The sequence below is a fragment of the Leptinotarsa decemlineata genome, unplaced genomic scaffold (genome assembly GCF_025532065.1).
Source record: "Leptinotarsa decemlineata unplaced genomic scaffold, Ldec_3_MD MMD2_tig00000008_RagTag_RagTag, whole genome shotgun sequence".
NCBI classification, from domain to species: Eukaryota; Metazoa; Arthropoda; class Insecta; order Coleoptera; family Chrysomelidae; genus Leptinotarsa; species Leptinotarsa decemlineata.
The window spans coordinates 10,341,594-10,365,323 of NW_027412537.1; the positions used below are offsets into that span (position 1 = coordinate 10,341,594).

Below are 23,730 nucleotides of genomic sequence, written 5' to 3' on the forward strand. Positions count from 1 at the left end.
GACTATCATGAAGAGATGAATGCGGAGGTGTTTGAGAAATGGTTTGAAGGCATCATTCAACTTGTGGAACCTGGGTCTGTCATTGTCATGGACAATGCCCCATACCATAGTCGACATTCAGAAACATTACCGAAACAATCATGGAAAAAAGCAGCAATTCAAGAATGGTTAATTAATAAGAACATCCAATATAACAAAGGTAGTTTAAAGGCAGAATTACTTTAGCTAACAAAATAACACACAGACAAATATAAAAAATTCGCAGTGGATGAAATGGCGTCAAGTCGTGGAATTACAATTTTAAGGTTACCACCATACCACTGCGAATTAAACCCAATAGAATTAATCTGGGCGCAAGTAAAAGGATATGTGGTACGAGAAAACAGAACATTTAAATTAGTGGACGTGCAACATCACCTACAAGAAGCTATTCGAACTGTTTCTGCAGAAGACTGGAAGAAATGCATGCAGCATGTTTTACAAGAAGAGCAAAAAATGTGGGACGTAGATAACCGTATTGAACAAAATATTGAACCAATCATAATTCGCTTTGATGATAGCGGTAGCAACAGTGACGAATCTGAGGTTGAAGATTAGACGAAAATTTGTACATTTACATTTATTTTATATTCTATTATCAAAAATTTGTAATTTGTATTTTCTAGTACCCCTGACGATGAGTTTAAGTTACTCGAAAGCTTGAGAATAGTTATAAAGAGTTCACTTATCAATTGCTGCAACCCAATAGTGTGACCTAATGTTCCGTCTGAAAAAAGCCAGACGGAACATTAGGTCACACGGTATATCGAAAGCCAACACACACGAACAGGTACCTAAACGCAAATTCACACCACCACCCAAAACAAATTCACGCGGTGGCAAAAACACTCATTACACGTTCGAGGAGGCTGGCAGACAACGATCACAGACAACAAGAGTTGAACACCATCGAAACAACGCTACAAATGAATAACTACTCAGAAAGAAGTATAAAAGCGGCTGCCAAGACCACACGGAAACAACAAAAAACTCGAGATACACCGGTCATAACAACCACACTACCATATATTGCAGGAACAACAGATAAAATCAGCAGAATTCTTCACCGACATAACATATCAACTTCGTTCGTACCAGAACGAACAATAAGGTCCATGCTTCGTAATCCCAAGGATCAGATACCACTGGAATCACAAGGAGTGTATGAAGTACCATGCCATGATTGTGACAGGACTTACATCGGCCAGACCAACAGACGAATCAACATTCGCAAAGATGAACACAAACTAGCAGTGAAGGGAAAAGTCACCACGTCTTCTCTCTTCCAACACGTACTTCAAACAGGACATAACATCAATTTCGACAACACAAAAATGCTAGCAAGCAACGAAAACTTTTACTCACGAACAATCAGAGAGGCAATCGAAATTGAAAAACGACCTAATAATATGAACAAGAGGGATGATGCGCAAAGATTACCATCAACATGGAGATCCGTTTTATCACTTCGCACAAGCAATCAGACCGCTCAACTTCAGAGGCAAAACTCGGTACATGACAATACAGGTACAATAACAGAGACAGGAGAGGCAGCTCAGGTAATAAGACCAAAACAGGTAGTCGAACAAACACAGGTAGTGGCAGCAACGCAGGTAAAGGGAAACATCCATCCCTATAAATTGAGACACAGAGTTCGAAGTAATCAGTCTAGTTGAAAATGTGTATGAATATTTTAACTAATTGTGCTAAGAATTTTTCTTTCATTCTTAACCCTCTCAAAAATTAATGAGCACGCCCCCGATTTGCTGTCAACTGGGCTTACTTCTACTCTCTATCATTATTGGTTTTAGTATAGTCAGGCAAATTTTGAAACAGCTCAAAATCAACAAGGCGTCTGGCCCTGATGAAGTGCCCGTCATCGTAGTTAAGAAGTGCGCAAAAGAACTCGCACCAGTATTTTGCAGACTTTTCAACCTATCTGACATGAAAGGGGTTTTTCCATCTTGTTGGAAAATTGATCGCGTTCAGTGTATTCCCAAAAAGGGCGAGAAAAATCTTCCAAATAACTATAGAGCAGTCGCTTTGCTATCAGTGATATAAAAAATCATGGAGAAATTCTTAAACCACCATATCCTCAAATATTTGAGAGATCATCAATATGGCTTTCGGAAAGAAAGACCAACACGCGACCTTCTGTCGTATGTCATCCATATTTGGTTAACGCAATCGAAAAACATGGAGAATCAAGAGCTGTTGCGCTTGATATTTCTGAAGACTTTGACCGTGTGTGGCATGAGGGTTTGCTGACCAAACTTCGATCCTCTGGCTTGTCGGATCATTTTTGTGTATGACTCTTCAGCTTCCTGAAAGAACGTTCCCTGCAAGTGGCCATCGATGGATATCTCTCGAATACTTTCACCATCAACGCTGGTGTTCTTCATTGATCTATTTTGTCTCCAACTCTCTTTTTATTGTATATCAACGACTTATTGGGAAAACCAAGAGTCCAATATATTGCTTTGTTGACGATAGCACCCTTGTCTCGTCATTCCATTTGGATTCCAGGACATCGACTACGAAGGTACGTCTTCACCAGCAGCAGGAGGTTGCATATCTTAATGAGGATCTAGAAGTGATTTCGAATTGGGGTGAAAATAACTGAGTACAATTCAATGTTATCAATGTCACAAAAACCCAGCCATCGGTTTTCTCCAAGAAGATAAATGTCTCCGCACCGGATATAATAATGTCAGGTCAGACAATTCCAGTTTCTGCTTCGATAAGTTAGTTAGGGGTTAAAAAAAATGGACACCAATTTGTCTTGACGCAATCATGTCGCTGGAATTGCAAAGACTACTTCTCGAAATCTTTGAACACTGTTCCGAACCAGAAAACTTTACACACCTCAGCAATTTATAAAGTTCAGATCAGACCTTTTTTGGATTATTGTTTTCGCGTATGGAGCTAAGCCCCCAAACATACCCTAAAGTTACTGGATTCTATCCAGAAAAAAAGCAATCCACCTGATTGGAGACGCGAACATCACGTGCAACCTTGATAGCCTGGAACATCGAAGAAAGGTTGGAGATTTGGCCTTTCGCAGATCTCAACGTGGCGAATATGGCGTCGTGACTTGGGCTTGCACCCGTACAAAATTCAACTGACCCAGGAACTGAAGGTAAACGACCATAGACAACGACTTCTGTTCTGTAAATGGGCTCTGGAGCAGTTGGTGACCCTAATTCTCATCGAAAAATCATCTCCAGAGATAAGGCCCATTTCTGTATGAATGGGTACGTAAACAAAAAAAATTGTTGAATTTGGGACGATACCAATCCACATGAGATCCAAGAGCGTCCAATGCATCCCGAAAAAGTCACTGTTTGGTGTGGATTTTGGCTGGAGGTGTCATCGGTCCATATTTCATCGAGAACGACGTTGGACAGGCCATCACTGTCAACGACGAGCACTATAGGTCGATGATTATCAACTTCTTTCGGCCTGAATTGGATTATCTGGAGACCAACGATATGTGGTTTCAATAGGATGGCGTTATGTCACATCATATATTCTGCACGAGCGATTTGAGGGCATGATCATCTCACGTGGAGGTGACGTGAATTGGCCACGTAGATTTTGCGATTTGACCCCGTTAGACTTTTTTGTGGGAATTTATCAAGTCGCAGATGTTTTCGAATAAGCCACAAACCACAGCAGTCCTCAATGCCAACATAACCCATGCTATCGGTCATGGAGCCATGGAAAATTGGACGTTTCGGATGCGATCCACCCGGAGAAGCCGCGGCAGACATTTGAACGATTTTATATTCCACACACACTTTGTTTTATTCACATTTGAAAATAGAAAGCGCTTAATGAAAGACCCTATACATGTATATTGGAAGATCTGTGAATATAATAACAACCGAAATAAGAAACAGACAACCAGATATTTTTTGAGCATCCAGTTTTTATTGTAGCACGAAATTGAGACCTTTCTTTCGTACTGGTTCACGTCAGGAGGTACCTCTACTGTTCCAACTATTGGAACAAACATTGGTCAGTACGTTGCAGCAGACTAAAAATGAGAAAAAGTCGTCACAAAGTATCTCTCAAGTGAACGGATTAACAAAAAAGTTCAGAACTCCTACTAAATATCTTACATTATATGGGGTTATCTGATAACGCTGTCAAACGTATGGGCAATTATTTGGAAGGTAGAAAGCAGCACGTTTGGTTGGATTCTCAAGTGTCGAATGATCTGAAACTGAAGGCAGGAGTACCACAAAGATCAGTTTTGGGTCCATTGCTCTTTACTATTTACTCGTCAACCTTGCTAAGGAAACTTGAAACCTGTAATGTACATTTCATCACAGTTTTCATCCAGACGATGTCAAAGAAGCCTGCGGAGTCACAGACTCTGATATTAGACACTTTATTGAACTAGCAACTTCACACTCGCTATTTGTTAACACAGAAAAATCTAAAGTTATCATTTTCGGATCAAAGATCAATAGAAGTAAAATCATCAATTCGGTTGAAATTCACATAAATGCAGATACACTTCATGTTGCCTGCCTCCCTCAAACTATAGGCACTGCCTATCAATTGAATTGAAAAAATGTTGTGTGAGAGGTTAGTACTAGCACAATTGAACTTTGCCAGAATTCTTGTTTGAGACTTATATATGGAATAAGAAGAAGAAACAAAATATCTCACAAGCTCAAGGAAGTAGGATGGCTAAATATGGAGAATAGGAGAAAACCACTCTATCACAATATTCTTCCATATAAAATCCCTTCTTACCTGCCTAGGAAAGTGACGTTTCGAACCGATGTTCATAATATTAACATCAGGTTCAAAGGCTCTTTAACACCTCCCGTTTTCAAAACCCAGTTATTCAAACGGTCCTTCAGTTAACAGATAGCTAAAGTATTCAATGCTATTCCTGAACTTTTTAAAAAACTGTCACCCTATCAGTTTAAAATCATCATTCATCATTATCATTAACATCATTAACATGATGAACGTTTCACTATTCCGCTTTTCTATCTCTTCAATTTTTTTTCTTCTCTGAGCGATAGTTTTGTATTATCACCAGTCACTGATATTTATTCATGTATTCACATACTTATGTTGATGGTATGCTACTTCCGTACCCATGCAGATATTTTTTAGGTTAAGTTGAAGAACAATTTAGCAGTTATTTGCATAGCTGCGAACATTGAACTTCGCCTTTTACTATAACTTTATATATATAGTTGAAACTCAATATTGTTTTTTTTTTGTGTGGTTGTAGGTAATAAAGACGTTTATTATTATTATTATTCCTTCTATACTCTTTCCTGATAGTATCAAGTAATAAATGCTGATTATGAATGCAAAACGCTATGTGCTCAAAAAAATTGTGGTTCCGTTATGATATGCCACATCTGGTACAGGTAGGTTTATAATACTATACCGGGTCTACCCTTTTCTTTATATCTCAAAAAAAATATTTTATGAGCGTTCGGGTCGTTTTATTAGCGGCAGTGGCGTTCTTTCGGGTATATGATCGTTATAATTACCAACTGTGTTTATTTATTTGTAAACAATCAATATTGCTATAACATTTTAATTTTATATATTATCATAATGATGAATAGGTTTGCCTATCTGAAAAGATATTAGGTATGAACAAAAATTACGTTGTGTTATCATTAGATAAATTCGACTAACTAAATAGTCTTTTTTCCACATGTTTTCTTCTTTTATATGTTCAATGAATTTTCGGAATCGACATTTTTTAAGGACTCTTTAAAAACTATTCCTCATCTTTTATTTCAAATGTCTTTTTGTTCATGCAAGGAAACCCTTCACTGGAGCCCAAACGAATTCAATAGGATTGAGTTCGCAGTGATAAGGGGGCAGAAGCAGAATAATAATATTTTGTTTCTGTGCCATCCTGTCGACTACATATTTCATGAAATACGCTTCATTTGAACATACTATGGAAAATAGTTCATTTTCAACCGTACTTTCACAAAACTGTATATTTTTTTGTCGAAGCTACGCAATAATATGCCCTTTTTTCCATGTATTATTTTTCTGGAATCTTATATTATCCATCACAATCACAGAGTTAGGTGAAATGACGTCTAGCATTTGCTCAAAATATTCTTCAAACACATCGCATTTCACAACAAAACCATCAACACTTCCAGTGTGGGTGATAATGAGTCGCTTATCTTTTTTAGAAGACAACTTCAATCATGTAGACGTATACCAACCCCCTAGAAACCCTTCACATGAAATTATAATGTTTTTATTCCAAAAATGTATCCTTCGTCAAGCCAAGTTTCGTACAGATAATAAATCTTCTTATTCTCACGTCAAAATTCTCTTATCAGCCTCAGGTAATGTCTCACCCAGCTAATAATTTCATCATTTTCCTTTGAGAGCAATTTTGTGTTGTGTTCCTCCCAGCTGAAATTTTATTCCTTTGAAAAATTTCTACATTTTTTTTCTGCCAATTATTGAGACATGCTTTGGTCTTCTTTCAAAGCTCCCATTATTTTCTTTAGGGTCGGTATTTCTTTCTGCAAGTTTTTACTTTTTATCAACAGGCATAATTTTCCTTCGCGAATATTGCAGCTCGATTTTTTCTCTGACTACCATATTGACTTCAATTTGAGAGCAACCGGTTAGACAGCTGTTTCAGCCTGTTGGGCATCGTCAGTACCGGGCAGGGGGTCCTCGATTGAAGACAAAATATGAATAACCAAGAAAGTACTTGATAAAAATAACTGCGTAAACGCAAGCGGGACATAACTGGAACCACAAAGAATTTTGGAGTATGAGAGCATCATATGCATCATTAACAGAAAAAGCACATTTGCTTATTGATTCTACTGGAGTGAAAACTGAAGTGGCCATTCCACTTCATTTACTAATAACAAATTTGAGTGAGACGCAAGGGGTTTATCACAAATTCATATCCTTCAGGTAATGAAGTACCTAAATAAAGCACTATACCATCGGATCGAATTATGACGGCATCTTCTTTTTTATACATGCATAGATATAGGACGTTTCTTTCATCATGTGGTAACATTACTATATTCTAAACCGTAACAGATACGAAGACGATTAAATGGGAAAAAAGGTAACTGTCATCGGGAACAATACAATGGTCGAAGAACATTTATAGGGACTCTCGCCCTTCTCGACTGTTTTTCGTTTTTTTCGAATGGAATTGTTATTTCGGAGAATATCAGAAAATAGAAAAGAAAAATGTTATCGTGTTCGAAGTGTACTATGACAATGTAATATTAAATATTCGATAAAACGTTTCGTGTCAACATGACAACCATCAACTTTTTTTTTAAATACCTGTGTTTTTCATTACAGATATTGATAAAGCGATACATTCAGAATCCAAAGGTATATCACATTTGATATTTTTATAGTGTTTTATTTGAAATAACCACCATCAGTGACAACAATCAAACAGAAAAACAATTTATTTCATCATTTGAATACATCTTTGATATGTTCATAAACGTCTGACAGTTCTCAACAGATATCAACAACGCATTCATTTTTCTGCCATAGAAACCAAGCAAAGCCTACGCGTTTAAGATGATAAATGAATTGAGATGTTATTTGATCATACCAAATCATGCAATAACTCAATTTTGACCAAAAACCGATATTTTCGTTACTTTCAGGATAGAGAGTTATAGAAATATTACGAGATATGAGTGATTATGAAGAAATAAGCCTTGGAAGGAGGATTACGGCAATACAAAAATTTCCAAAACAAAATTTCATTGTGTTAGGGGTTCTCTGAATTATATTTTGAAGAAATCAAAACAATTTACAAAAGAAGTAACGACAGGACCGTATTTTAAATTGCCACTGATGATGGTAGTTATTTCAAATGAAACGCTATAAAAATATCAAATGTGACATACCCTTGTATCGTGAATTTATTTCTTCATCAATATCTGTAATAAAAAAGACAAATCCGTATTTAAAAAAAAAGTTAATGGTGGTCATGTTGACACGAAACTTTCAATCGAATATTTATTATTACATAATCATAGTACACAATAACATTTTTTTTAATATTCTCCGAAATAACAATTTCATTCGAAAAAAAACATAAAACGCATTTTTTGTTTTCCCCGGATAACTCGGGAAGGGAGTTCCCGTAAATTTTCTTCGACCATTGTATTGTTCCAGATGACGGTTACCTTTTTTCCCATTTAATCTTTTTCGTATCTGTTACGGTTTAGAATATAGCAATGTTACCACATGATAAAAGAAACGGCCTGTATACCTGAATGATGCATTAAAAAGTGCTTTGCATTGAAAATACTGAAAATTTTAATCGAAATTCAAAAATGAAAACAATTATTGATGTTTGATTAACAAAAATCTACCAATTATTAATGCCATTGTTCTATATTTTTGTTACCCACCGTATGTATACAACTATCAAATGTCCTCCGAGATTAGTTATATGTTTTAAAAAAATATGTTTGAAATTTGTTTCTCTGTTAACCAGCTGTCACACCCCTATGAGCGACAACCCTAAGAAGTCAAAACTTGTGCGAGCTAAGGACTAACGAGGTCTTACCTTTCAACGTGTGATTCCTAACAAATCAAACAACAACATTGAATATAGGAATGTAGGCTGTCGGGGTGAGTGGCGGGGGATCACTGTCTCTCTCTTATGGGTGTTTGACAGTCCCCCGGTGCAGACCACACGGCACTCACCCAGTAAAGTTATCGGTTAACCACCCTATCCCGCATCTGCGGGCAACAGGCGTTGGCCGATTTCAAGCTAGATGTGTGGGAGAGGTGTCTCGCAAGAGCCCTCGGCGGTTACTCATCCAACGCTGGAAAGGTAGCTTTCCTAACATGAGTGCCCCTTGGGGTAACGTAAGGGTATGCGGTGCAGACCACACGGCGTACACCCAAAAGTTGTTGATGAACCGCCCTATCCCGCACCTAGACGGGTAATGGGCGCGACATCTTCGACATATGATGTGTATTGTAAATGGGATGGATTCTTATTCTTTTATCGGTTTTAAAAATAGACTTTGACTTTTCTCGTAATGACTTTTAATTAATGATTTTTAACAACTGAACTCTACTCTATACAATAGTTACCAAAAACAAAATTATTCCTATAGGGAGATAAAATATTAACATCGATATATTATAATAAACAATTCCAACATTCTCCCCCCATTTTGCAATCTAATTGCAAAATCATTCCAACCCAAAACGCTTCGGTATCTTCACTCTTCTTCCAGATCTTGTTATTACTTGTGATGAAGCCGTCGCATCTTGGTGTCTTCTTTCGCATCTATTTTCTCCCTCTTCATCTTCTCCTTGCTGTGTTACCTTTCCATTGTATATGCTATTGTTTTCTACGTTTCGATTTTCTGGTATCTCGTTAGTATCCCCTTCTCTAGTCTCCTTTAATTGGTTCGCCGTGTCTGCCTCAATTTCTAATGGAAACAATCGCTGAAGAGGACGAATTAATTCCCCTCGTTCTGTTTTAACACGTGCTACCCTTTCTATTCCATCTCTTCCTGGAAACAGTTGTAAAATTTTCCCCAATGGCCAGTTTACTCGTTTTTTGTTGTCACTTCCAATGAGTACAATATCTCCAATTTTGAGTGAAGTTACCCTTTTTTGACCAGTATGGACTAATTCTGCCAGATATTCCTTCCTAAATCGACTACGAAGGCCCTCTCGAAGTTTTTGCAGATACTTGTACCTTTTCAGTAGATGACCTCTATCAACCATATCCAACTCTGGAGTATCGGTGCTTGAGTTTGAACTGATAAACATCAAAGGCGTTAATGGAATCAGATCCTCTTCGCTACTTGAGATATATGTGAGAGGTCGAGCATTAATATTTGCTTCACAGTCACACGAAACAGTCATGAGTTCTTCGTAATTTAACGATGATTTTCCCAAATTACGACGCAATAGTTCCTTTATAATTCTGACTATTCGCTCCCACCATCCTCCCCACCAAGGAGCAGTTGGAGCATTGAAAATCCATTTAATTTTTCTAGTTGTCGAATACTCTTCAATCTCTTTCCACGAAATTTTCTGCAGCAAATTCCAAGTACCTACAAAATTCCCACCGTTATCCGAATAGATTACAGAAATATTTCCTCTTCTCGCCACGAATCGTCTGAGTGCCATCAAGAAATCCTCAGTAGACAGGGATCGCACTAATTCAAAATGTACTGCCCTGTATACCGCACACGTGAAGATAACAATCCAAGATTTCTCGCCTCCTTTAAGAAAAAGCGGTCCTGCCAAATCCACACCAGTTACTTGGAATGGTGAAGACTGTTTGATTCTATTCAAAGGTAACGGTGCATACGGTGTATCTGCGGGGTTTTTCTTATGTTTCATACAAATCAAACATTTTGCCACAACATCCTTGACAAACTTCCTTCCTTTCAGTATCCAAAATTTTTCTCTCAATAATCCTAGAAGAGTTTGGACTCCTATATGACAATGTATTCGATGTTGTTGTCTAATCATTCTTTCTACAAGTTCGTGTTTGTATGGCAATATAATAGGATATTTGAAATCAAATGAATCATCACTTAGGATTAATTTAGTTTTTACCCTCAACAGACCATCTTCTGAACGAAACAAATTGATATTTTGAAGAACGTTCATATTTTCAGAAAAACTTTCATTCTGTATTGCTCTGAATAAACAAATTTCAGCATGTTCAATTTCATCGAAAGTTAATGGACCTGATTTTCTATGATTCTCTTTATTCGCATTATAACAAAATCTGAATAGCCAAGCAATCATCCTAGTAATTTTCGTGAATACAGAAAAATATTTGAATATTTGTGTAAACCACTGGTTTTGATTACTGACACAAGAAGTTACAGTCTTTTTTCTTTCTTTATCAACTTCATCATTCGTACAGTAAATCTCTACGTTTGGCCAGTGTTTTGGATCATTCTTCAACCACTCTGGTCCCTTCCACCATTGTTTCTCAACCAAAGTCTTACTCGAGCAACCTCTTGAAGCAACGTCTGCCGGATTTAAGTGACCAGGTACATGTCGCCAATCATTAACATTGCTCACTGAAGTTATTTCTTTCACTCTGTTACCTACGAAAGTATTCCAGTGACCTTGTGTTTTAATCCATGTGAGAGCAACCATCGAATCACTCCAGAAGTACGTTTTCAGAACACTCAGTTCATTCACACTTTTTACAGTTTTCCAAAGTCTGACCCCTATAACAGTGGCTAACAATTCCAACCTAGGTAGGGTTATATTTTTAGGAGCTATTCTTGATTTGGCCTCAACAAGTTCAACAAACACTCTTCCTTCCACTACATTTCTTAGAAATACGCAGCAAGCATAAGCAGATTTACTAGCATCCGAAAACACATGAATCGTTGCATGGTTATAATCAACTCTTTGGCCACTACTGAGTGATCTTGGAATTTTACACAGACTGAGAAAATGTATTTGTTTCAACCACATATCGAACGGTTTTACAATATCACTTGGCAAAACTTCATCCCAAGCAACTTTTAGATTCCAAATTTCTTTTAATAATAATTTTGGAATAAGTGTTACTGGGCATGTAAAACCTATCGGATCAAATACTCTATGTGCTGCTGATAGTATTCCTCTTTTCGTTCTTGGAGTGTTTTCTAATTGAATGAGTGCGTTTACATCACACGAGAGTTCATCATTATGAAAATTCCAAATCAATCCCAAAACATATATATTTTCATTTTGAGCTACTTCATCTTTCATGCCTGAATTGGAATTGGAAGTCCAATCTCTAAGATTGAAGCCTCCCAAAGACATTAATTGTTTGGATTCAATAATAAATTTATTCATATCTTTCTCAGAATCAAAACTACATAAACAGTTATCTACATAAAACGATTTCTTCAACAAATAAGCTGTGTCTTGGAATTCTGGAGGTGATCTAGATAAATGGTAGTTGATAGTTGCAGCTAAAAGGAATGGACTACATTTCAAACCAAAAACTACTCGACGATGCCTAAAAAATTTTATTTTTTCATATGAATCATCTTGCCACCAAAGAAATCTTAGAAAATCCCGATCCTTTTCAGTAACACTGATCTGTAAAAATGCTTTCTCAATGTCAGCTGTTACTCCTATCTTTCCTAATCTGAATTTAACTAAAAGTGATGGGATTAAATCAATCATATTTGGACCTTTTTCTAGACACCCATTTAAAGATACACCTCTCTTATCAGTTGCCGAAGCATCAAAAACCGGCCTCACCTTTGTGGTTATACTGACATCTTTAATGACAGCGTGATGTGGTAAATAGTGTACTTTTTTGTCCTCAGCTTGTTTTGCTTCCTCAATAATTGCCAGTGTTTCCCAGTCATGAAGAATTTTTTCGTATTCTTGTAATTTACCTGTATTTCTTAACTTTTTTGTAGTAGACATCAACCGAGAATTGGCCATTTCATCATTTCTCATTATTTCTGGATGACCTTCAATCCAAGGTAGATGAACTTCATATCTGTTCTCCTTCCAAGTTATCGTTTGATTAAACTTCTTTAAAACTTCTTCTTCATGTTCATCTTTGGTTTTGATATGTGCAACATCTTTTATTCCTATCACATCCAAATTCCATAGATCTGCAATGGAAAACTCAGTAAAACCGGCAAATATAGTAGAATATGTCGAACATTCACTTACTCTCTGACCCATTATTGTCCAACCTAAATAAGTTTCGAGAGCAACGTAGCCATTCATCAAATTTTCGATTTTTCCTGTCAAAAGCTTACCAAAAACATCGGCTCCTAATAATAATTGTATTTCATTTGAAACATCAAAGTTTCTAGTATCACTCAAAATTATATTTCTTTGTTTTAAATAGTCTATAACGGATAAATCAATCAAACGAGGTAAGTTGTTACATATTTTCACTTGTTCCACCACATTCACTTCTGTTTCAAACGTATTATTTGGATTTTGAATAATAATATTATACACATCATGTATTTTTGGTTCTGACTGAAACCCACCAAAAACACCTTGTACAATATTTTCCTGACGAACACTATCCAATCGTAATTCAGCTGCACAGTGTCGTGAAATATATGATCTTTGCGATCCTGAATCAAGTAACGTTCTAATCAATTTCTGTTTGTCATTATTGACAATTTTGACAACAACCGTTTGCAATAGAGTTTCGTTCGAAAAATTGTTAGTTAAAGTATTTTCAACCTTATTGTTTGGATTTTTATCATCTTGATCAGTGATACCTTTCTTCACATGCAAATTAGGACATAAAATGGGGTAATGTTTCTTTGAACATATCAAACACCTAATTACAGCTCGACAATTCTTACTAATGTGATTCAATTTTAAACAAGAAAAACATCCACGTTTTTTCATTATTCTAGATTTTCTTTCATCAATTGAAAGACTTTGAGCTTTCAAACAATCCTTACTTGCATGTGAATTCAAATCGCAGAATAAACAATTATTTTGCTTATCTTTTAAATAATCTTTGGGATTAGCTGTGTACAAAGCAGCTGCTGTATATAATTCGGGCTCACCTTGTTTTGGAAAATATTTATTCTTACTGTCATGATATTTGTTGTGCTCGTGTCCTTTTCCAAATCCTTTTTGTGCCAAATTTATTCGTTCTTCTGACTCAACCTCCATTTTCAAAAAACCTAATAACATATTCAAATAATTAGTACCTTTGGAAGTGTCATTATCATCCTTCTCATTTCGTTGATTGAAATTACGATGTCTTTCCCAAGTTCTTAAAACTTCTGCAGGCAAAGCCGATTCTACAAGAGGGAAAAGCATAGCCGCATATTTTTCGCTAGTAACTCCTAGGGATTCCAAAGCTCTTAACTGGGTTTCAAGTTTATCATACAGATTGGAAAGAGACATACCTGTTTTAGCTTTTGAAGATTGTTGCAGTACAAGTTGTAATAGTTCCCTTACGTAAACTTCGATTAGGAATTCGTCCCTGGCAAAACGAGTCTTCAACTGGTCAATGGCTTTAATGTAATTGGGCCCAGACGGGGGGTAACTTTCTACTAAATCTCGAGCAACTGAACCACTTTCCGTCGCTTGTAAAAGATACTGAAACTTGTCTTCATTATCTATTTCTGGGTCGTTGTGAATCTTCTTGAATTGTCCCCAGAACCCAATCCAGTTCTTCACGTTCCCATCGAATTTCTTCAGTTCTATTCTTGGTAAATGAAATTTTCTCTGAATTTTCTCCGTTATAGAGAAATTGGCACAGCTCAAATTATCTTCTTGGGTCTTCGTAATCTCGTTCAATCGGAATTCGCATTTGGATTTATATTTTATCAGTTCGTCTCTGTAATATTCTACCTCGTCGTACTCCTCTTCTAATTCAATATCATCGATGGCTTCTAATGACAATTTTTCTTTAACTCCTTCATCTGCCTCGAATAATCTGCTACTCTTATCCTCCAATTGTCTCAGTAGAAACAGTAAATCATCTTTGGTCGAATCTCTCAGCTTCAAAGCTCCATCAAGCGCTTCAACAGATTTTTTGAAAAGTCTCCTCAACTGCTGCCTATTTTTCTTCAAACTATCCATCTTTTATGTCCTGTCACGGTCGCCAAATATTGTAAATGGGATGGATTCTTATTCTTTTATCGGTTTTAAAAATAGACTTTGACTTTTCTCGTAATGACTTTTAATTAATGATTTTTAACAACTGAACTCTACTCTATACAATAGTTACCAAAAACAAAATTATTCCTATAGGGAGATAAAATATTAACATCGATATATTATAATAAACAATTCCAACAATGTGTGGTAGAGGATGCTCGCGAGAGTCCTCGACGGTTACTCATCAAACGTTGGAAAGGGAACTTTCCTAACATGAGTTCTAGGGGGGAGGTGAGTGCCCGCTCGCGGCTGGAGGCTAGTGAGCCTCATCTCCAACTGGCGTTGGCCTCTTAGGGGCAGCGGCTCCGCTAGCAGGTAAAGGGATACAGGGCTGCGGTAATCCATTCATGGGTGCATTGCAGCCCCATTATGAGGCACTGGACGGCTTATGCTGTTCCGTGATCCTCGCCTGCTTCTGTACGGATCCAAGCGTTCGAGGTGTCGAGGCTTGCGGTCCTTCCGGGCTCTAGTATCCGAGTCTAGCCTTGGAGGGCACCAAGGCAGACGCTTGAGGTGTCGGAACCCGGTTGGACGGAGCTACTAGTATCCGAGCTTAGGACCCCGGCCGGCCACTTCCGGGACCATATTCCCAATTAATTTGGCATGGTTGGCGGGGGCAGGTGTGCGACGCGAGCACTCTCTGGCGAAAGAAGAGCTTAGTTAACTTGTACGAACGTTCGGTCGAACGCTGCCGATGGTCCTGTCTCTTGGTTAGCCACACTAAGTAGATGTAAGGAAGCAATTCCGGGTTCGGTGAGCGGGAGGAAGCCCTGCGAAATCCTGTTGGTGTGGGGTGAGGGGCGGTACCCGCAAGGATTTCCCGAAAATCCACCCCTCCACGCCCGATCGCATCCAACGCCAGGGTACGTCTGGGGGGCCTAACCGGCCCCCCAGGCCCCCCGGTGCGGTCGTAACTATGACTCTCTTAATGGTGGCGTGGTCAAAGTACTCTTCTTGACGTGCCGTTTCAGACGAAACGTCAAAAGAAGAGAACTTCACCCACGCTACTGAAGATGACTGCCACAGTTGCAGTTGAAACGTTTGGAATTGTAATCAAAGGAAATCACGGCAAAACCCGGAAACCAATCAAAACAACAACATTGAATGTTTGAAATAAATACTACATTTTCCACTTTTTACCCGACTGAATTACTCACGCCTATCCCGTGGGTTGAGCTACCTATCGGTCGCGTCCTGAGGTGGCGGATAGGGGAACGGCCAGGGGACTAGAGGCCCTGGCGGGGATGCCAATGTGACCTTACGGTCACGATGTCACGAACATCCCCTTGGGGAAATGGGCAAAACCACATTGTAATCAGCCTACCTATGGTAATGTGGGGCTCTGCCAGAGGTGACCAACTCTTCCCTTGCTACTCGTGGGAAGACACATGAATGAAACAAACACAAAAACAGAAACAACAAAAACGAAAACCAATCCCGAGGCTGGTCAGAAGTGCTCACCTCAATCTAAGGCGGTGGCTGGGGATGAACAGAAATGTCCACCCCAATCTACCGCTTGGAATGAGGCTGGACATAGCAGATCACCTCCAACAGCAAGGGCACTTCCTGCGGCGGGCGCCAAGAGCTCCGCCTTGAATGAAGGCAAGGAATCGGCTATCCCCGCAGGAAATCTCCCTCACTTGTGCACCTCCACAGAGGGAACCCCAAGAAAATTGAAGAAGCCGCGCAACGACAGTAATATCGCTGCACATTCCTAAACCTTCGCGGAGGCCACCGTGAGACACCTCAAGGTTGCCAAAGAGAATGTGTGTTCGGCGAATTTTGGCCTACACCTGTCAATATAAAGGAGATGTCTCCTAGTGACCTGTTCATCTTCCTGGAAAGGACAGGAAGGACGATGACCTAGGAGGACAACTCCTCGGGAGGATGTACAATGGGTCACATGTGGCCTGAATGCTGTGATGTATTTCATCAGTTCGGACTTCCATTGTCTGATATAAAATAAATTGATTTGAAAACCCTGAAAAAAATTATAAAAATTAATAAGATTAACCGGAAATAACTATTTTATTAAACAAAAAACTGAAAAATTACAAAAAAATAACGTATAAGCAACAACCAAACAAATATAAGAAATAAAAAATGAAAAATTCAAGGCATTTCGTTGAACTACTAGGGGAAATCGAAATCAAAGAGCAGGATCAACTGATCAGTTTCGACGTGGAAAGCCTCTACACCAACGTTCCTGTCGAAAAAGCACTTCAAATCATACAGAAGAAACTATCCAAAGATCGGGACCTGAAAGATAGAACAAACTTAACGATACAAGTAATCATGGAATTATTAGGATGCTGTGTACGGAACTGCTACTTTCAACTGAAGGACGAATTCTTTACGCACCTGCTATAGCCAATATATACATATGGAGTGGTTTGAAACTCTGGCCATTGAAGAAGCCCACATGAAGCCCCGAGTCTGATTGAGATACGTTGACGACACCCATAATATGGAACCATGGGAATGCAGAACTAGACGCTTTCTGAAGCACATCAACAACGTAAGTCCTTCCATCACTTTCACAATGGAGAAGGAAGTCCACAACGAGTTGCCTTTTTTAGACATATTGGTGAAGAGGACCGACAAAATGGAAAACATCTGTATTTCGAAAACCCAATCACACTGGACAGTATCTGAACCAGAAATCCAACCACCATCAATCGACTAAGAGAGGAATCATCAAGACTACTAGACCGTGCTTTTGGGCTCTGTAATACAAAGGAAGGTCTCGAAAGGGAACTAGGCATCATCAAAAATGACCCTCAACGGAATGGTTTCTCCAGAGTGATGGTAGAACAACAAGAACTCCACAAGGAAGAGAAGCCGTCACAACCAGTACTTGTACTTCCCTACATCAGAGGATTATTGGAAAGGATAAGAAGGATTGGATCCAAGTATAACATCAGGACCTGCTTCAGATCTGGGATCACTACCCGTAGCAGCCTCACGAAAACCAGGCCTCCAAACGCGAACTGCGATTCCAAGAATTGCATTTACGGGATACCTTGCGAGTGTGGAGAATCATACATCGGTGAAACTAAGAGGCCATTGAAAGTTCGCATTGCTGAGCACAAGAAACACACACAGCGAGGAGAAACAAGCAAATCCGGAATAGCAGAGCATGTTTGGACTCATCAAGCTGAAATCATCCATGAAGAGGAACATTGGTTTAGGAGAAAATTCAAAGAAGCCGCGTATATGTCGTCCAACAACGCATTTAATCAAGCCAGTATAGAGATACGTAACATATGGAAACCTCTAACGCCAAACGGTCATCTCACGCTAAAACCAATGAAGGAAAGAGTGAAGAGGGGATAGGTGAAAGCACTCGAATGACCTATAAATAGTCAGATCTCGGAGGAATAAGTCCAGTTATCACCCGAAGACGATTGTGGATAATAAAAATCGAAACGTCGTGACATAACTTGGTTTGAAATCTTACAATTATAGATATTTTTTAATTTTTATTTTTCAGCTTTTATTAATATTTCAATGTTTTATTTTTATATTTGTTTGGTTGTTGCTTGTATGTTATTTTTTTGTAATTTTTCAGTTTTTTGTTTAATAAAATTATTATTTTCGGTTAATCTTATCAATTTTTATAATTTTTTTCAGGGTTTTCAAGTTTATTTATATTATACTAGACAATGGAAGTCCGAACTGATGAAATACACTACGAAACATTATCAACCACGTTGAAACTAAGTGCTGTGAGTCTGTCTACACTCACCCTCCCTACTCTACAGATACCAGATACTTACGCCTATGGAACAGCGACTTTAAAATGATTTATTAATCCGCTGTTTGAGGTAGTAGACATTAGATTACTGACCTTATGGTCTCAGTATATTCTAAAATATATTTTATTTTCCCTTATTGTTTTCACAATTTTTAACCAAAATATAAAAAAGTTTCATACAAATACTGGATTTGCGATTTTTTCTTCAGATCAGAGATGCCGATTAGAATGAAAAAAACAGCAAACCTTCCCATAAATATTTATACGGCTCACTTTTCCTGGCCCAAAGCATAACCATCATCGTTAGGTGTTTCGGGAAATCTAGGCAGAAAAACAACAACGGAAAAAATAATGGGACAGCGAATCCTTTCTCCTCGCTTGCTTTGTTCGGATATCCACGTTTCGAGAGACAAGGAAAAAGGAACGCGTGCCGGGTCAGACGGGAATTACCGTCTGAAAATTCAATAGAGCCTCTAATTTAATCAAGGCGTGTTGAATGGAGTAGACATTCGGTTAAAGAACGTTGTCTTCATGATTATTATTATTAAACACGTGCGCGAGTTTGATTTCTCGATTTATTTACATGTGCGAGTATAGACTTTTTTGCAGATAATCTCAGCTGGTAGTATATCCAAGACAGGCCCTATAGCTTTTGGCGCCCTGGGTTCCCATTTACTAAGAATTTTTCTGAATATCCCTTGTTCTCATAACAAAATAGAAAAAACAGGAGGAATACGTTTGGATTTTATTCAAATAAAGTGTTCGTGGTAAAATTGGTTGAAAAATATAAAATATCTATAAACGATTAATCATGAGATAGTATTATCACTCATACACCTTGGATTCAGCGGGACATAATTGGAACTCCTCAAATCGTGCTTAACAAATTATCAACAACAAGTGAAAATTCATGCTGAACTTTCAGCTAGTCTAACCATACAACAAGGTGTACCACAAGGAAGTATTCTTGGAACTCTTGTACTGTTCGAAGTCTTACGCCATTTTGTTCGGAAATGAAATACAGAAAATGGAGGCTACGTATATATTACGAACCTGTATCAATGATGATGTTATTAATCACGTGAAAAATATTAGTTTGCATCTAGACTCAAAATTGTGATTTGACAAACATGTCACTTCAAAATTGAAATCGGTATACGCAGCTTTGAAACTGGTATATCCTCATCGAAACGAAATGATCTCAAAAACAAAAAAATGTTGGCATACTCGATGGTTCTATCTCATTTTCAGTCTCAGAGGTCCTTAGCCCTCTGTTTAGGACCTCTTGGTAAATGATGCTATCTTCGATTCCGTTGGGCTCATGTTTATCCTTTCTTCATCGATCCATTAAGTTGCATGCATACTATTTGCTGAAGATTTAACATTGATTCACTCAACTACTTTAGATGTGTGCCCAAATGTTTCCATCGAAACAGTAGAGAGGAAAGCGGAAAACTGGTTCTCTGCAAATCACTTGGAGCTGAATGAGACTTAAACAAATCGTCTGAACCTCTCAATAAATAATCACATGGGAGAATAAGCTAAACTTCGGTCGTTACCCTCGATGAAACCCTTAATCGGTCGAAACATTTCGAATCAATTTGCTCCAAATTGTCTAGTGTGATCTTCATTATAAAACAACTGAGGAAAGTGGTGAACGGAGATTTTCTATTGAATACCTATTACGCACTCTTTCACTACAACATAGCATATGGAACAATATTGTGTGTGATCTAATTTTCAAGTTGGTGTTTTGCAAAAAATACTTTTATATTTAAAAATATGTGATGAATGTGCACTAACTGATGAAAATTTTATGAATAATAAGATTATTTTTATCAGCAAATTTACCTAATTGAGTTGTTAGCCTTTTGTTTCTTTTACAATTTTATCTTCATTTCCAGATGTCTGGCCATAAATGTGTCTACAACAAATGTGGACTCTCAACTAGAAATGACCATAGTTTGAGTTTTTTGCGTTTTCCAGTCAAAGATCCCACAAGATGTAAACAATGGATAATCCATTCAGGTAAGAAACCTCAACAGTTCCCAAAATATATCAATTTCAAAATATGTTGATGTAAAGTTACTTCCCATGAATCTATTATTCTGCAAGAGTCCTACTCTTATATCAATATTACAAAAAAATTCAACAAATATCTTCATGTAAAAGTTTTGCAAACGAATAATGATATATGGTTCTTCTTGCCACCGTTATCTAATTGGACCACCAAAACAGACCCTTTTGGGAAGCTGTTTTTGACAGTTTGGACGTTTGACAGAGTACCATAACATTACCTACTAGTTGTTGGCAGTTTGTCAGATAGGTTCTTATTTAATCAATCGAAATACCTGTAATCCCTAATTTTTTCGAAAGTATTTCATGAAAGGCACAGTTTTGATTAGATCGCAAAGCTTTAGGGTAATTTGATTGCCTTACTCAAGTTCTTCAACCACGCCTGTCACCACCACTTTGCGAGGGTCGCTGATATGTATGGAAATGGTCGATTATCTCTTACAGTAAGATAGCTAACCAAAAATATTAAAATACAGAAGTTTTAAGGTTTTTCCAAATCAACCACACTAAATAAAAATTAGGTAAACAGGATAAGTCAAAAAGTCTTGAAGAAATAAAGTTGCGTATTCTAAAAACACTTCATTGTGTGATTTTCACTAGATAGTTTTAAAAAAACGCAACACGTGTTTCGCCATACAATGGCTTCCTCGGGCGTGTCTTAATAACTAATTCTACTCATTAAATGCTATATATACCTCATTCTACAATTTGAGGTACCTGAATTTCAAGTACCTGAATTTCAAGTACCTGATTTTTTACTTAAGTTTGTAATGAATTTAATTACCTGGGCTTATGTTCCATTTTCCACATTTGAAAAAATATTCAGTAACAGAGAGTTATTTAATTCTAATTGATCATTCAGTAAATTACCCGAATTCCTGAATCTATTGATTTCTAAACATTCTAGAAGATTGAGTTTCAAACTCTTCTCTTCTAAATGTAACACATCGTATTCCTGATTGAACTCATGTCCTTCTGCTAATAGGTGGTTTGCAAATGTGGAATTGGTCTTTCTATTTAAAAACTGCTTCTATGCTCTTTAATTCTTTGGGAAAATGTTCTTCCAGTTTGGCCAATATAAAGTTTTGGACAAGAGCCACAAGTCAACTTATATACTCCTGATCTATCCAACAACGAAGTTTTGTCTTTATTGTTTTTAATAAATCTACTTAGATTATTATTCGTTCTGTGAGCTACGTTCACGCCTTCTTTCTTCAAAAAACGGGCAATATTCCTGGTTGGTTCCATTATATTAATATTGATCAAATAAAGTTTCATTATTATTATAATTTATCCTAAGTTTGCAGCTGTTGCGAGCCGTAACAAACCTAGTTCGGTATTGCGCCACTGCCGGTAGGCGAGGTTTTTGAAGGCAACAGCTTGCTTGCAATTTTTGTTGGACCAAGGCTTGCCGTTAGAAGTTCGTTTCATTGATAAGGGAATATACGCAACAATGGATGATAGAATAATTTCCGTGACTTCAGAAGCACAAATTGATGGATTTCTAGAGCTGAAACAAACATCTAGCCAGGGGAAATTTCCGAAATGGTCTATAAGATCCTCCCACTCAGGAGATCTGTAATGCCAAACTTTGCACGGCTTAGATTGTTCCCCAACATTTATCTTTAATTCACTAAACACTGAAATGAGTTTGTGATCGAAAGATCCCACTAAGGACATTACGGTGACTTGTTCTGTGTTCGTTTCTAAATATTTTCTAAAAGCTCTTGACATTTTGTAGATTGTGAAAAATCATTTTATCTAAAGAAGCAGCAAAATATAATTGAAATGTCAATATAAGACGCTTAATTCATGAATTCCAATGCAAATTTATGAACGACATCATAAATAAAACCATTAATAATCTGCACTGGTTTTTGGTTGTCACAAATTCTCATAATTAGCAATTAACTAGTATTTCAACGATGTCATAGCATTTTTAATTTGAATTTTGAATAATGACAAGTCCGCAGTTATTATTTTATGAATTATGAGTTGCTCTAGTTTTCAACTGTTTATGAAAAACGAGATGATTCAGATAAAGTTGGAATATGTCAAGGTGAAATTATGCAAGATCATTATCACAAACAAAATTTGTTTTAGATAATTCATGAATGGCTGCATTGAAAATCACACATTTCTGAAATGAAGTACGAATAACTAATTTAAATTGTTTCGTCAAGGTCACAGTGAAATTTACATCTTTTGGATCTACTTCAATTGCAACATTCTGAATACAATTGAATAGAACTGGCCGATACTTGATGAAAATCCATATTAAAAAACTAATCAATACAGTTTATTGTAGGATTTTCACTATGAAGGGTTTAACAAAAACCGCGACACGTGTTTCGCTTAAATGAGAGTTACTTCTAAATTACAACCATTTTATACTATAACCTGAACGGTCAGATGAATTCATTATCATTATTCATTATCAATACATTTTTCGAAAGTATACCTGTAAATGCACCTAACTATTTTTTACCTGCACATGAACAGATTCAATAATGGCAAAGTATTCAATTCAGTCTGATCGTTCATAAGACTTTGAGTCCGATAAATTTTCTGGACTTGACAATAACAAAAGTTAACAACAAACATGATTTTTCTATTCATCATAAACCGGCACATACAGATATTATCATTCATAATTCGTCCAGTCACTCATATCAGCATAAGGTATCAGCTTTCAACAGTATGATCCACAGACTGATAAATATGCCCTCGTCAGAGGCGAATTTCAATAAAGAACTGAATATAATTAAGCAAATAGCCGTCAACAATGATTACGAAAGATGTCTGATACATTCTTGATTATCACAAAAGTTATACAGTCAAACTTTGAAAGAAGTTTACCCAATTCGAAGAGAAACGGATAAAAGTTATAGAACCTTAACCTACTTAAGCAACCCACTACAAATATTTCAGATTTTCTGCACAGCAAATGTGTAAATACTGTTTTCAAAACCAATAACAACTTAAGCATGCACATTAAGAATAACGAAGATAAAAGTTCAGTTTCAGAAAAATCAGGAGTGTATAAATTATCGTGTGGGTCAGGTCCGATGTTTTATATAGGTCAAACTGGAAGAGCGTTCAAAGCCCGCATAAAGGAACACAAATATAGTTTTTTGAATGGAAAAATATATTCCACATATGCCAGTCATTTAATCTCAGAGGGACATGAG

The 23,730-nt window shown here is 37.2% G+C and overlaps 1 long non-coding RNA gene across 1 annotated transcript in view; it reads left to right on the forward strand.

Annotated features, from left to right (window-relative positions):
• LOC141480707 (uncharacterized) overlaps positions 1–20,766 on the forward strand; it is a 41,221-nt gene extending 20,455 nt beyond the window's left edge. The window contains exon 3 of the long non-coding RNA XR_012464509.1: positions 20,368–20,766. This is a non-coding gene — a long non-coding RNA (uncharacterized lncRNA). The remainder of the gene's footprint in view (positions 1–20,367) is intronic.
• The last annotated feature ends 2,964 nt before the right edge of the window (positions 20,767–23,730 follow it).